Genomic DNA, 15,740 nt, shown 5'->3' on the forward strand with positions numbered 1-15,740 from the left:
GTTTGGTTAGGAGTATTGAAGGATGATATTTTGCCTATCTCTGTTACCAGATCACTCCATGACCTAACAGTGCACTCTTTACACATGCACACATGTGTAAAGAGATTTATTATAAAGAATTGGCTCATGAGATTACGGAGACTGGCAAGTCCAAAATCTGCAGTGTGGGCTGGCAGGCTTGAGATAGAGCAGGGGTCCATCTTAGGGGCCTGCAGGCATAGAAATAAGGGGAAATCTTGAGTTCCTTCAAGGGAAATTTCAGGCACCAACCCAGCCCTGAGAAGTAAATGAGTAACTTGATAAACAAGAAGGTAATAGTAGCTTAAAACAATAGTCAAGGAAGTTAGAGTCATAGGATATTTGACTAAAGATAACATCTTAACATATGTCCCTGAGTGCTTTTTCGGAAATCTGGACCTCCACTAAATGAATCCACTGGCACATAGACCTCTCAGATAAGGGGAAACAGAGGATTAAACTCTGACCACTGTTCTTTGTTCTAAAGTTCTTCCTGAGGTGCTGGGAGGAAGTCACACAAGTCAGACTTAGCATGTCTTTCTACTCACTTCAAATTTTTAAACAAAGCTTCTCTTCCTTAACCAATTGCAAATCAGAAAAATTTTGAAGCTATTACCTAGAAGCCCCCACTTCAAGATATCCCCACTTTGTAGGCCAAACCATTGTATAACCTCCATATATTGCTTTACAATTTTGCCTGTAACTTCTGCTTTCCTGAAATTTATCTCCACCTTTAAAAATTCTTGCTTGCAAGCCACTGGATAGGTTGTGTCTTAAGCGTGAGCTGCCCAATTCTCCTTGCCTGGTGCCCTTTAAATAAATGTTCTTCTTTCTCCTGCTGCAAATCTCAGTGTGGGTGTTTGCCCTTACTGTGCTGAGAGAGTGGACCCCAGTTCAGTTCTGTAACAGGCTCAAGATACAGGACAGCCAGTGGTGCAGTTCCAGTCTGAAGGCCAGCAGGCAAGACTCAGAAGAGCCACTGGTGTGGATGAAGTCTGATGGCCATCCGCCAGAGAATTTTCTCTTGCTCAGGGAGGCTGATCTTTTTGTTCTATTTAAACTTTCAACTGACTGGATGAGGCCCACTCACATTATTGAGGGTGATCTGCTTTACCCAAAATTTACTGATTTAAATGTTAAACTTATCCCAAAATAACCTGCAAGTGGACAAATAAAATTAACCACTACACAGACTTGACAGTAACGAAATGCCATGATAATATCAATAGATGGAGAAAAAACACTGGATAGAATTCAACATTTATGCATAATTTTTTTAAACCTAGGCAAACTAAGAATAGTAATGAAGTTCCTCAATCTGATAAAAGGCATATACAAGAAAACCTACAGCTAACATCATTCTTAACAGTCAAAGACTGAATACTTTCTAAGTCTGGGAACTAGGCAAGGATATCTGCCTTCACTACTCCTATTTGATAGCATATTAAAATGCTTGCAAATGCAATAAGGCAAGAAAAAGAAATAATAGGCATCCAGATTTGAAAGAAAAATGTTACTACCTTTATTAAGAGATGATATGATTTTCTATATAGAAAATTCACTTTAAAAAAGTTTCTAGAACTAGTGTGTTGAACAAGGTCATACCACTGTGAGACCAAAGAAAATGACTGAGGTGAGCCTCAATCAATTTAGAGGTTTACTTTGCTGGGAAAAGGAGATGCAAGCCACAGTAGGATCTGTGGCCCAAACTTTTTCCAAAGAAGATTTTGAGGGCTTCAATATTTAAAAGGGAAAAGGTGAGCAGCAGGGGAAAGAGGAAAGAAAAAAAAAGAGGGAGGGTATGGCCACATTCTTGTGAGGCTTTGATTAGTCTCACTGAATCCACATGTTGTGCATGAGAAGGAAGGAGGGTAAAGGGATCAGTCAATTATGTATTCATCTTGCACTTGGGAAACCTACACTTACCATAAGATAAACACAGAGTAGAGGCAAAAGTCAAATATGTATTCATCTTAGGGTGGGTTGGGGGATGATTTCTAGTCTCCTATTTTCCTGTACTAGTGAAAATAAGCTGTTAATTTACATCATCAGGATGAGAGAGGCCACCTGTGGAGACATATGGCCTTCTATCTGTAGTTATATTTTTAGTAAAAAAAGAAAAGACAGGTTTTATTTGGGTAACTCACTTCCAAACTTAACTTTTCCCTTTGGCATAGTGAGTTTTGGGTCCCAATATTTTATTTTCCTGTCACAGAACATAATATCAATATATAAAATCAATTGCATTTCTTTATAATAACACTGGACAGTTGGAAACTGATGTTTTAAAAGCATTTACAATGGCCTTCAAAATGAAGTACTTAGGTATAAGTAAATTTGTCAAAATATGTGCAGCTTTTATATGCTGAAAAATCCAGAACACCAATGAAAGAGATCAAAGAAGATCCAAATAGAGTGACATACCATGTTCACAGATTGGAAGGCTTACTTAAGATGTCAATAAATCCCAAAATTGATTTATAGATTTAGCACATTCCCAATTAAAATATCAGCAAGATCCTTTGTACATATAGACAATTTATTCTAAAATGTGTATGGATGGGTTAAGGAACTAGAATAGCCAAAATCTTTAAAAAAGAAGAACAAAGTTCAAGGACTCATATTACCTAATTTTAAAACATATGATAAAACTCCAGTAGTCAATACAGTGTAATACCGGCAAATGAATAGATATGTGCATCCATGGAACAGAACAGAAACTCAATAAATAGGTTCACAAAAATATGGCCAACTGAATTTTGACAAAGGTGCAAAGGCAGTTAGGTGAAGAAAGAACAAACTTTTCTCTAAATGGTACTAGAACAACTGAATACCATATGTAAAAAATAAATAAATAAACCTTAACCTACACCCCACATAATATTTAAAAATTTGCTCAAATAGAATTGTAGACCTACATGTAAAACATAAAACTAGCCTGTTAGGAACTGGGCTGCACAGCAGGAGGTGGGCGGCGGGCCAGCAAGCATTACCATCTGAGCTCTGCTCCTGTCAGATCACCGGTGGCATTAGATTCTCATAGGAGCTTGGAACCCATTGTGCACTGCACATGCAAGGGATCTAGGTTGCACGCTCCTGGTAAGAATCTAATGCCTGATGATCTGAGGTGGAACAGTGTCATCCTGAAACCATCTCCTCTGTCAGTCCATGGAAAACATTATCTTTGACAAAACTGGTCCCTGGTGCCAAAAATGTTGGGGACTGCTGAGACAAAGGACTTGTATCCAGAATGTACTCTACTCAATTTAAAAACAAAACAAAACAAAACAAAGAAAACCTTTAAGGAGCAAAACATTTTTTAACAGACACTTCACCAAAAAAGATATATGGATAGCAAATAAACTCATGAACAGATTCTCAATACCATTAGCTATTAAGGAAATGCATATTAAAGCTACAATGACACACCATTACATGCCTATTAAAATGGCAAAATTTTAAAAAAAGAACTCAACAATACCAAGTGTTGGTGAGAATGAGGAGCAACTGGAGCTCTCATGCATACGTTTGTTGATGGGAATACAAAATGGTACAATCACTCTGGAAAATAGTTGAGCAGTTGTTGTAAAGTTAACCATAAACTTACAATGTGACCCAACAATCACACTCCTAGGTATTTACTATAGAGAAATGAAAACTTACATTCACACAATAATCTGTTCATGAATGTTTATGGCAACATGATTTATAATTGCCAGAGAAGTGGAAATGATCCCAATATATCTCAATGGGTAAATAGGCAAACAAACTTGTATATCCATACAACAGAAAACTACTCAGCAATGAAAAGGAACTAATTCTTTTTTTTTTTTTTTTTTTTTTTGAGACAGAGTCTTGCTCTTGTTGCCCAGGCTGGAGTGCAGTGGTGCGATCTTGGCTCACTGCAACCTCTGCCTCTTGGGTTCAATAGGTTCTCCTGCCTCAGCCTCCTGAGTAGCTGGGATTACAGGCACGTGCTATTACACCCGGCTGATTTTTGTATTTTTTATGGAGATGGGGTTTCACCATTTTGGCCAGCTGGTCTCTAACTTCTGACGTCAGGTGATCCACCCACCTCGGCCTCCCAAAGTGCTGGTATTATAGGTGTGAGCCACCATGTCCGGCCGGAACAAACTCTTGATACACACAATGACCTGGATGAATTGCAAAGGCATTGTGGTTAGAAGTTATGCTTAAAGTTTCCTGTTGTATGATTCCATTTATATGACATTCTGGAAAAGAAAACTTAGTGATGGAGAACACATTAAGTGATTGTCAGGGGTTAAGGGTGGAAGGAGGGCTTGACTACAAAGGGAAAACCCAAGGGACACATCCTTTGGGATAATGGACTTGTTTTGAATCCTACATGTGGTGGTGGTTACAAGAATCTATGCATATGTAAAAATTCATAGAATTGTTCATGAGAAAAGTTAATTATTGTAGGTAAATTAAAATATTAAGACATATAGATATTTATCTATCCAAATATGTTTCAAATCTTTAAAATAAATTCAGTATTTTAAAACTATTGTCAATGGGCTATACATTTTTTTAAATGAAGAAAAAAGAAAAAAGCCATTTTAGAATAGTTAATCATACACATAATTTATTGATGAATAGAGTCTGTAAGATTTACAAAACTTTTTGTGGGCATTTGAGGCCTAAAATTATAGTTGTCGCATTTCTCCAGTACAATTAGATGTGGAACAGCATTTTACATTGTTTAAAAAGAGGGAATGGGGAAGAAATGTCAAAGCTTTTCTGTCTGGCTTAAATGATAGGTCAAGCAACACAGAAATCTCTTTGGTTTTGGAAACTGGTATCTGGGCCCAGATTGTCCAATTATCTGGACCATCAGCCTCAGGTCTGGGCTGTCCACAATGATGCTTTCTGGGCCCAAGGCCAAAGTGTCTAGGCCAGTAAAAGCTTCACTAACGTCAGGAGGCCGAAATTGGAGAGGAAGAGAGGGAGGGATCCTCCCAGCATTTGAGTCTGCCTTGAAGGAAGTATTTGACCCATACAGTTCAGGATAAGAAGTTTTGCCTTTCCAAATGAGTTCACTGTGATACAGCATTTGGGAGTTCAAAAAACCCAGTGTGGACCTAGGAAGAACTCAGAATGATGGAGCTGGAAGGCTTCTGTCCTGTCTTATTTCCAACAGTATATTTCCTATTCAACAGAGCCCACCATGAAATCTGTCCCAAATCATGGAACCCCGAAGTGAAAGGCCCCCATGCATGCCAGCACATGGTAGACAAATCCAGTTGTGTCCAGGGATGGTGTTCCCTCCAGCTTTCTCAAAGAGGCTCCCATATTCCTGATGCGCAGGTAAGAAAGAATCTTCTCTTCATAAAGCCTTCATCAACTAGCTGGAGGTGACTTGCCAGTGTTTTCCTTTGTCATGGTTTATTGGGTGATTTATAATTTGAACACAGTGCCAGCTTCTAGCAGCAGCCCACATGGACTGGTATGAAGGTGCTAGAAACCACCCACACTCTGGAATATCTCCTTCAGCAGCTTCCAAAGGTGCTCCAAATGCCTATAATATTTACCCTTTGGACCAAAGTATTAAAATGCAAATGTTAGTCAGAATTGAGTAACCCATTAAGCCAGCACCGTTCAAGTGGTTGGCTGTTCTAACCTGGAGGAGCATCCTGGGGAGATGGGACTGACAAGTTTTGACATCAAGAAAGACAGCAGTTGGATTTTAGAGGTCCTAGCGAACGCTGCCTCAGTCCTAGACGCCTGTGGGAAGTGGAGGCAGCCAGGGATAGGGGAGAGCACAAACGACACCTCACCATTCTTACTATTCCTTTCACAAAGACAGCCCTCCTCTCCTGAAGCATCTGAGAGGTGCCTGTCGGTGAGCCTTTTCTTGAGTAACTACACAGAGTAAGCTAAGAAAACCAGTACCATGCCTGCTTCCTGCAGCTGACACATCAGCACAGACCACACTGCACCAGATTGAAATATTAGAAACAGATATCAATTAATAAACTGGGAGTTTACATTTTTACAGTAATGAAAAGCAAATGGGTCAAGGTATTTGGTGGAAGAATATGTGAAGAAGGAATTGTGGTAGAACTCAACACCCCATATCTAAATATTTAGGAGGAATTTCTTAGTGGGTAGGTATCTCAGAAATCATTTTAAGAACATGGAAGCATAGTGCTTTTACTAAAGCCGCTGGGAGTAGACATGGCTTTGGGAAAATGGTAGAACAGGAACAGAATGTGAAAAGATAAAAAGCTTGAATATAGGTGCCAGGTGGATTCAGGCAAGATGGGGGGATGAAGGACAAAAGGATACAGTTTAGCATTGATCAGACTTGTCCCATTGATGTCCACTTGGTTTGGGGTACCCATTTTGGATCACCAGTTCCTCAAAGGGAATGTCCTTTTACTGGGCCTCCCTCTGGCAGGCACAGCTGTGCTTGAGCCTGGGATTCCAGGCATTCTGGACTAAGTGGACAAACGTTGCACCAGAGAATGGGAAAACTGCTGGTTCAAGTCCAGCCACACCCAAAATTCACATGCCTAGTCAGCTCATCAACAACATCCTTCCGCCATCCCCCCACCTAACCCAGGGAACCTGGCCTGGCCTCCCTTCTTTCCTCAGGCACAGGGCTTCTCTTTCCTTTCCAGGTTATCTTTGGTGGCTTTTAAAAAAACAATTTTATCATGAAAATTTTCAAATATACACAAAAGCAGAGAGACCAAATGGACCCACATGTACCAATTGCCAACTTCAACAAGTATTAAATCATTTATAATTTTATTCCAATAACACCCTTGATGTCCTCCCCACCCACACACGCACATTCATACACACATTGGCTTATTTCAAAGCAGATCCCAGACATCATACCATTTTTTCTGCAAATACTGAAGTATATATATATCCAAAAAGTTAGAATTGTTTTTTAAAAATTATATGCACAATATCATTACCACATGTAATTTTCAAACAAAAAGCCCTTAAAATCATCAATACTCAAGATTTCTCCTGAATGTGAGCACTGTGGGGTGAGAGTTAGGGGTCAGGGCTCAGGCTCAGAGTTTTAGGATGAGGCCATCCTAGAAATCTACAACCTTGCTGGAACTCGCTGTTCCAACCTACAAGCCCCCTTACTTTGTCCCTTCTCCTTCCTTAAAGCCTTCCAGTTCTGCTTTAAGTCTGAAATATAAAAAAAAAATTTGGATGTGCTTGGCAGATGCCCCTGGTCCCTTACTCATTAGCTTGGTTTCAGGCAAGTTTTGGTTTAAAACTCAGAGTGATAGTTTTATCATCAGTGAAATGTGGTAATAGCATGAATTTGTAGGGGCAGCAGTAACCACATTAATCATATTTGTTAAACACTCACTTCACAGTGGGAGCTCAGAATTGCTTCTCTGACATTGATTCTGAACTTGGTGACATCTCTGATTTGTTAACTTAGCATCCAACTTCAGCTTGTCCCCTGCCCACCCAGGCCATGGGCATCTTACTGCCTCTTCTTTTACTTTCAAATTACCTATATTATTAAATTTGAAGTAAGTTCTTCATAGACAGAAAATAGTCTGGTCATGATCTTTAATCCACTCTGCCAATATCTGGCATATTTAGATCATTTACATTTAATGAAATTGTTAATATGTTAGCCATTTTATTCTTCTGTCTGCCATTTTATTTTTTTGTTCTCTGTGTTGTTTGTTTCTGTTTTTAATATTTTGTTTTCTTGTGAGTTACTTAAACATTTTCTAGACTGCTATTTTATTTATCTTAAATATTGTAAGTATATGTCTTTTATAGTTTTTTCGTGGCTTCTGTAGGTATTAAAATATGCATATGTAACTTATTGCAGTCTGCTGGTGTCAGTATCTTACCACTTCAAATAAAATGTAGAAATCTTATCTCCATTTAGGTGCCTTTAACCATCCCCCCACTCCTTTATAATACAATTTCCTTAAATGTTTCCCCTACATACACTGAGCACTACATTAAATGATGTGGGTTTTTACAAACATTTTGCTTCAACCATCAAACTTTATTTAAAAAACTAGGCCGGTCACGGTGGCTCGCGCCTGTAATCCCAGCACTTTGGGAGGCCAAGGCAGGTGGATCACGAGGTCAGGAGATCGAGACCATCCTGGCTAACACAGTGAAACCCCATTTCTACTAAAAAATACAAAAAAATTAGCCAGGCCTGGTGGCAGGCGCCTGTAGTCCCAGCTACTTGGGAGGCTGAGGCAGGAGAATGGTGTGAACCTGGGAGGTGGAGCTTGCAGTGAGCCGAGATGGCACCACTGGACTCTAGCCTGGGTGACAGAGTGAGACTCTGTCTTAAAAAGAACAACAAAACAAAACAAGCAAACAAACAAAAAACTAAAGAGTGAAGGGATAGTCTATTTTACTTAACTCCATTTTTACCCATTTCATTGTTATTTCTTCCTTCCTCACATTCAAAGTTTTTTTCTGTTATTTTCTTTCTGTTTGAAGAACTTCCTTTAGTCATTCTTCTAGGGTAGGTCTGCTGGTAACAAATTCTCCTTTATCTGAGAATGCTCTTATCCTCTCTTCCTTCCTGAAGGATATTTTTGCTGGATATAGAATCCTGAGTTGACAGTTAATGGTTTGTTTTCCTTTCAGCACTTGAAACATGTACCACTTCCTTCTGGACTCCATGATTTCTGATGATAAGTCCACTGTTACTAGAATTATTGTTTCTTTTTAGGTAATACGTTATTTCTTTCTAGGTGCTTTTTCTATGTCCATAGTTTCCAGAAGTTTGATTATGATATGTCTGGGCATGGGTTTCTTGAGTTATCCTATTTGGGGTTCACTCTGCTCTTGAATCTGTAGGTTTATGCCTTTTGCCAAATTTGGGGGGATTTTAGGCATTATTTCTTCAAATATTTTTCAATCCCACTCCCTTTCTCCTCCCTTACTGGGACTGTGATGATGCACATACTAGATTTCTTTTGTTATTATTTCACAGTTCCCTCAGGCTCTGTTCTTCCTTTTTCAGTGTATTTTTTGTATGTTGTCCAAACTGGATCATTTCTATACATCTGCCTTCAAATTCAGAAGTTCTTTCCTCTATTATCTCTTCTTTGCTATTAAGCACATTCAGTAAGTTTTTAATTTTGGTTATTACATTTTTTGGTTCTATTACTTCCATGTAGTTATATCATTTTATCTGTGATGTCTATTTAGTTATTTTGTATCTTTTTAAATGAAGATTTTAACATATTTCAAGAGTGTTCCTAACTCCTTATTGGAGCAGTTTTATGATGGTTGCTTTAAAATCTTTGTCAGAAAATTTCATCTGAATCATCAGATGAAATTTGAATTCATCTCAGTGTTAGCATCTGTTGATTGTTCTTTCAAGTTGTAATTTTCCTGCTCCTTTATATAACAAATCATTTTAAAAATAATCCTGAGTATTGTGTTATGAGACAGGTCCTATTTAAATTTTCCTTTTAGCAGGCTTAGCATGCAGGTCCAGTCTGCTTCATTTGTGTGCTACCTTGAGGCCATTCTGAAAACTTGGGTGGTATTCTATGCCGTAGCCTGTCTGCACTCTGCCTCTGCCTCACACTGTCCCAGGAAGGGGAGGGGTCAAGGTGGAAAGTCAACAGCAGTGTCCTTACCTTATGACTTCTGTCCCCTAAACTGCACAGCTGTACCACAGAACTGTCTTGCCATTCTTCCTTCAATATCTGGAGACTGCAAAGCCAGAAATTAGGAAAGCAAATCAGTCCCAGAGGTGCTATTTCAATCCTGTGAGCAGTTGATAAAACAAACTCCCCAAATCATTACAAATGCAGGTGCCTGCAGTTTTTCTCCATCTGTACCTTCATCCCAGAGCTGAAAACTCACACCTAGGTAATAAAGTATTTGTTTTACAAAGGAAAGATCATCTGAGACTCTCATAATTATATTTTCTCACAGAGGAAACTGTTGCTGTAGGTAATCTTTTATCACCTCATCTTTTTATTTTAGTTGTTGAATTTAGAAGTTAATTCCCCAATTGTTTCATATCAGACATCCAAAAGTCTGCTGAATTTAAATCCTGTTATTCAAAAAGCTCAGATTTGTTGACCTCTAGGCTGATTTATCAGGAACCTCCCTGTTTCCACTGAGGAAATGCCTACAGCCTTCCGGCTGATACACCTCTTCTGATGACGTGAGTTCAGGATTAGGCACTCTGGGATCCCTTCCTCCCACTCACCTTCCTCATCCACTCACCTCTTTGGTTGTGGAAATTTGCTTTCTTTTCCTCTGTCCATCCCCCAGAATTCTCAAAAGGAATCACCTGAGGATTCGTGGTTATGTAGAAGGTTCCTGCTTCTGGCTTAGGTTGTATGAGACTATAGAGGATCTCACACCATCTAAACAATTAGAGAAAAAAAAGTTAGGTTATGACAGGCAGACAACAGTAGAAAATATGTCCTTCTCTGGTGCAGAATAAAATTAAGATAGTAATCTTTTTTTAAAAATCACCATTAAAATCTGGATAATCTCTAGCCATCCTTCAGCTTCTCTTTCATAACTAGAATTTTCGTCTTATATATGAAAGAAAGCAGAAGTGGGGGGACTTTAAAAAGAAAATCTCCTTATTTTGGTGGGAATTTTCCAGTTGCTTCTTGATTCTGCTCACTAACTTTGTCCACTTACTTACTTCTCACTAGATAAAGATCAAATTCAAAAGAAGTGAGGAAAATTGATTAATAGCAAATCAAGCCAAATCACTGATTTTTGGGAAACAACCAGCCCATCCAAGTCCCTCATTTTTGGGACATGAATAACTCTTAAACTTTTTCGTGTGGGCAAAACCTCTCATAAGCAACCTTGAATTCCCCTTATAACTAATGTAAAACTGCAGCGTTTCCATCAATAAAAAAGTGAATTCCAGCACCAGGCTGGTAACATGGATAATTTACCGTTGTAATGATTTAAAATATGTAATCAGATGGCCATGGATAAACCTGGCAGCCAAACCCTGGGAAATGTCCTGATTTCTAACTGTGGTCTTTTCGGGATTGTCTCCTGGGGCCATCGAGGCAAGACGAGGAGCCTCTTAACTGCCAGGGACCCGGATCGTGGGGCAGCCCCTCGTCTGTCCTGGCCAGAACCCTAGTGGGAAGATTGCCCTGTCAGCCACCTCCTGGGCAGACAGGCAGCACATGCTGGGAGAACGGACATGTGCATACTCATGTGTGGACACAGGAGCTGTGGGACCCTGGGCTGAGCAGAGCACCAGTGCTTGATGAAGGTGTCAAGAATGAGTAGCTAAGCAGAGCACCAGTGCTTGATGAAGGTGTCAAGAATGAGTAGCTGAGCAGAGCACCAGTGCTTGATGAAGGTATCAAGAGTGAGTGGCTGAGCAGAGCACCAGTGCTTGATGAAGGTGTCAAGAATGAGTAGCTAAGCAGAGCACCAGTGCTTGATGAAGGTGTCAAGAATGAGTAGCTAAGCAGAGCACCAGTGCTTGATGAAGGTATCAAGAGTGAGTGGCTGAGCAGAGCACCAGTGCTTGATGAAGGTGTCAAGAGTGAGTGGCTGAGCAGAGCACCAGTGCTTGATGAAGGTGTCAAGAGTGAGTAGCTGAGCAGAGCACCAGTGCTTGATGAAGGTATCAAGAGTGAGTGGCTGAGCAGAGCACCAGTGCTTGATGAAGGTATCAAGAATGAGTAGCTAAGCAGAGCACCAGTGCTTGATGAAGGTATCAAGAATGAGTGGCTGAGCAGAGCACCAGTGCTTGATGAAGGTGTCAAGAATGAGTAGCTAAGCAGAGCACCAGTGCTTGATGAAGGTGTCAAGAATGAGTGGCTGAGCAGAGCACCAGTGCTTGATGAAGGTGTCAAGAGTGAGTGGCTGAGCAGAGCACCAGTGCTTGATGAAGGTGTCAAGAGTGAGTAGCTGAGCAGAGCACCAGTGCTTGATGAAGGTGTCAAGAGTGAGTAGCTGAGCAGAGCACCAGTGCTTGATGAAGGTATCAAGAGTGAGTGGCTGAGCAGAGCACCAGTGCTTGATGAAGGTGTCAAGAGTGAGTAGCTGAGCAGGCCAAGGTAGTCTGTTCAGTGAGCAAGTTGGGCACATGCATGCCAGCCCTAAAGGAGAACACTTGTTGAGAGGCCCCTGGAAGAGGCATGGTGCTGCAATGTGGGGGAAGTGAGGGAGGAGCTAAAACATCCACATGTGAACAGTTAGATAAAAATCAGAGGTTCACGTCATGGCTCAAAGCCTCTGTAAGCATCACAGCGTGAGGAAAACTGCCACATTAATTCTACAGCCCAAGGTCTGCCCCTGGAGCCCAGGAGTGGAAGAGTGGGCTTTTCTCCTGTGGAGGAGGTGTGTTTATAGGAGGGAAAGGATCACAGCAGGAACAGGTCCTAGCCGGGGGTAATGGACCCCCAAAATCCTTGCCCTGGTGTCCTGATCACAGGCACTCTTGGAGGACAGGGGCCAATCTGTTCATCCCAACCCTGGGCTGCAAAGCCAGGTGGCTCCCCCAGGGATTTGGGAGAGACTGTGGCTACTGCAACCATCTCAGCATGTGCATAGCACGTGTTCCCACCTTCTTCTCCTCTCCCTGTTCCTGTGCCAGCCTTGTTTGTGCCCAGCATGCAGGCCCAAGGACAACCTGGTTTCTCAGCTTTGAGCCTTCTACTCTCACCTTCTGGCATTGTCCACTTCTGAACACCCTGGGCAACCCCCATGTCCCTCTGGCACGCATCCCCTGTGGCAGCCCACACCCTCTAGTTCCTGTGGTTGACTTCAGAAGCGGCAGTAGAAACGGAGCACATCCCACAGCTGAGCCTCACCGTTTGGGAGTGCAGTCAGAGCAACAGAGAGGAGAGAGGATGAGTGTGGGGCCTTCTCCTCCAGGAGCAATGCAACCACCCTCAACACGTGCCCAGCCAGTGTGAAGCTCCAGACGGATCCAGTCACAGCTTTTGTCCATGGGAGCTAGTCTGAGATCCAGGGTGCTTTAAAACAGTACAGGAAGCAGGGATGATGGATGCAGAATTAGGAGAGCCCAGTGGTCAAGAAAGAGAGCAGGAAAAAGCACAACCCAGGTGACACTATGCTGGGTTGGATAGAGGACCCCTGAGCACCCATGGGATAAGGGGTCAGAAAGGGATCAGCCCCATGGCACACAGGCATGCCCTGATGGTTGGTTCAACAGGAAGGGATTGGTGGGGAGTAAGGGATCAGGGCTCGGGGAACTGCCAATTTTCAGGTCTCTTTGGACCACCCCCACTAGAGTGCCAGCCTCATGGGACACAGAGCCAAATGCCCTCAAGGAATTCGTCCTTCCTACCTGGCTTCTTTCTCAGGGGTAGTATCAACCCCTAGAAGCACAGGTGACTGGTACAAAATTCCCAGGCAGTCTGAACACTTCTGGAATATCTCCTAAGGATGCTCTCCAACAGGCTGACTTTTTTTTTTTTGAGACAGAGTCTCGCTCTGTCTCCCAGGCTGGAGTGCAGTGATGTGATCTCCACCTCCCGGGTTCACGCCATTCTCCTGCCTCAGCCTGCCGAGTAGCTGAGACTACAGGCACCCGCCATCTCGCCTGCCTAATTTTTTTTTTTTTTGTATTTTTAGTAGAGACGGGGTTTCACCATGTTAGCCAGGATGGTCTCGATCTCCTGACCTCGTGATCCATCCGCCTCGGCCACCCAAAGTGCTGGGATTACAGGCATAAGCCACTGCCCCTGGCCCAGGCTGACATTTTTAAAGGCCTCTCAAGGATCCCAGATCAGTAAATAAACAGATCATAGGCCCAGGCTGGATTTTCTGAAATGTAGATTTTTTTTTTTATAATTGTTGAAAATCCATTAGAATTTCTTTAACTCATTTTAAGAGCATGCTAGTTTGAGGGACTCTTTTTATTTCAGATTCCAGTCAAGCAAGTGGCTGCTGCTGATTTTTTCAACTGCCCTCTACTATTTCCTTTTTCTTTCTTTTCTCCTTCACTCTCCTCCTCCATTCTTCATCTTTACAGATTTCCCTGGATAAAGTCACTCAAAGATTATTCATAAAACAGAATTCTATAATTTTACAGTGAGAAGTCCCTCTACTGTCATCATATCTCATGCTTTCGTTGTTTGGGTTGAAGAAATTAGGGCACAAATCAGGAATACTGGGAAAATAAATAACGCTTTGTCTCACCTAAATGCATTTTAGAAGTCACCACACAAGCCACATGCAAAGTCAGACTTTAGCATTGTCTTTAAAGATGCTATCACACTAATGGCAAGTGAAGTGTGGCATTTGAGACCAGGCAGGAAAGAACATGAAGCTGAACAAGCTTTGAATGACAGCTGTTTGATGATGGAATCTGTAAGGTAAAAATATCAAAGCCAAAGACTTGAAAAGCATAATGTTCCACATGAAAGACTTTAAGTAGCAAAAGAATTTTTATTGTTATAATCAACAGGATAATAATAATGAAGCATAGTAGATTCACAATGCATACTGAACAAATGATTAAAAAAATGAGAAAAGAGTGAGCGATGGTTTCTAACTATGGTAATGAAGCATATCTCAACCAAGTGGTAAACACATCAGGCCAGTGAATTTCATTCAACATGTGCCTAGATGATCTGACAAGAAAAATTCCATTTCCCTTTTCTCAGGGATCTACTAAAGGATGTGCTCCCTAAAAATAAGGGAGTAAGCCAAGAAAGAGGAAGATGTGGGCTCTAGAAAATGGAATCCAATGCAGCAAAAGGTAAAGGGGATTTTTAGAATCACGACCAAGAGAACTCTGAGGTCAACAGCTGTGCAGCAGGCCTAGAGAATGATCTGTGAAGACGGGTACAGGAGGAGGAGGGACTCTAGGTGGGAGGGCTCTATCACGTGGTGGTACTGGTGTCAGCCCATTGGAGCCAATTGTTAAATATTTGGGAATTTTGTAAGCCAGTTGTTAAACACAGCCATTATTTAAAAAGTAAATTATAAAAAGTTTAATCATATTAGAAATAAAGATGATAAATATTCCAAATTCATCTATATCTCATTATACTACATTTTACTGGTATCTGTGTTCTTGTAATTTACATTTATTGTATTTTTTTTGCATTTTAACACCTGTGGTTTCTTTTTGTTTTTTCTTTTTTTCAACTTTTATTTTAAGTTCAGGAGTGCATTTATTGTGTTTTCATGGTAGAGTACAACGCACCCCTTGCCAACTCTGTGTTCAGCAATGTCACATTAGTAGCTTGATACTGGCCTGGGTAGAAGTATTTACGCCACAGAAACCACCAAAAGCTTCAAATCAGGGCTTGATTTATTGTTCTGATGGTCTATACTTAAGAAACTAATGAAGACATTGTTAATGCAGATTAGACTTTACATGGGTCAAGTCTGAAGTCATTACGTTGTGAATAGCAGGAATAAAAACATGAAAATAGTCTTTCGGTACTCAAAAACGAACACGCGATGCAGCAAAGAAATTATACTCACATCATTGATGAACAAAATGAAGTTCAAAAAAATTCTTGTTGTTGCACTTGTGTCTTATACATTAACAAAAGTGAAAATACTAAATAACTAATATGTAAGAACTGCACTCCAGGCCAGGCATGGCAGCTCACACCTATAATTGCTACACTTGGGAGGCTGAGGCAGGAGGATCAATCACTTGAGGCCAGGAGATGGAAACCAGCCTGGGCAGCAAGCGAGACTTCGTCTCTATGGAAAAATTCAAAAATTAGCCAGGCATGGTG

At 41.1% G+C, this 15,740-nt stretch overlaps 1 long non-coding RNA gene across 1 annotated transcript in view; it reads right to left on the reverse strand.

The window, feature by feature from the left end:
* Window positions 1-3,867: 3,867 nt before the first annotated feature.
* LOC129050594 (uncharacterized) overlaps window positions 3,868-15,740 on the reverse strand; it is a 33,077-nt gene continuing 21,204 nt past the window's right edge. Inside the window, exons 4-6 of the long non-coding RNA XR_008514273.1 lie at window positions 10,249-10,391; window positions 9,651-9,726; window positions 3,868-4,172 (exon numbers count right to left, since the gene is read on the reverse strand). This is a non-coding gene — a long non-coding RNA (uncharacterized LOC129050594). The remainder of the gene's footprint in view (window positions 4,173-9,650; window positions 9,727-10,248; window positions 10,392-15,740) is intronic.

The sequence above is a fragment of the Pongo abelii genome, chromosome 16 (assembly GCF_028885655.2).
Source record: "Pongo abelii isolate AG06213 chromosome 16, NHGRI_mPonAbe1-v2.0_pri, whole genome shotgun sequence".
NCBI classification, from domain to species: Eukaryota; Metazoa; Chordata; class Mammalia; order Primates; family Hominidae; genus Pongo; species Pongo abelii.